Genomic DNA, 328 nt, shown 5'->3' on the forward strand with positions numbered 1-328 from the left:
CCCCCGCCGCTGCCAGGAGCCGGGCCCCGGCCGCCCTCTTTGTTCTCACGCGCCGAGCCGCGGCCACGCGCGGCCCACGCGGCAGCTGCGTATAAACCACGGGGCGCCCGCGCGTGGCGCACAGGGACCCCGCGCAGGGACCCCGCAGCGCCCCGGCCGGCGGGTGGGCGGCCGCCGCTCCCCGAGGCGCCCGGCCGGCGCGGTGCCGCGGAGCCGGGGCTGGGGCCGCCCCGTCGGGCGGGCGGTGGCGGCGGCGGGCCCCGCCCGCGGTGGGCCGGCCCGGGCGGGCGCGGTAAAGGCGGCGCGGCGCGGGGGCCGGGCTCAGTCT

Source organism: Falco naumanni, chromosome 7 (assembly GCF_017639655.2).
Source record: "Falco naumanni isolate bFalNau1 chromosome 7, bFalNau1.pat, whole genome shotgun sequence".
In the NCBI taxonomy this organism is placed as follows: Eukaryota; Metazoa; Chordata; class Aves; order Falconiformes; family Falconidae; genus Falco; species Falco naumanni.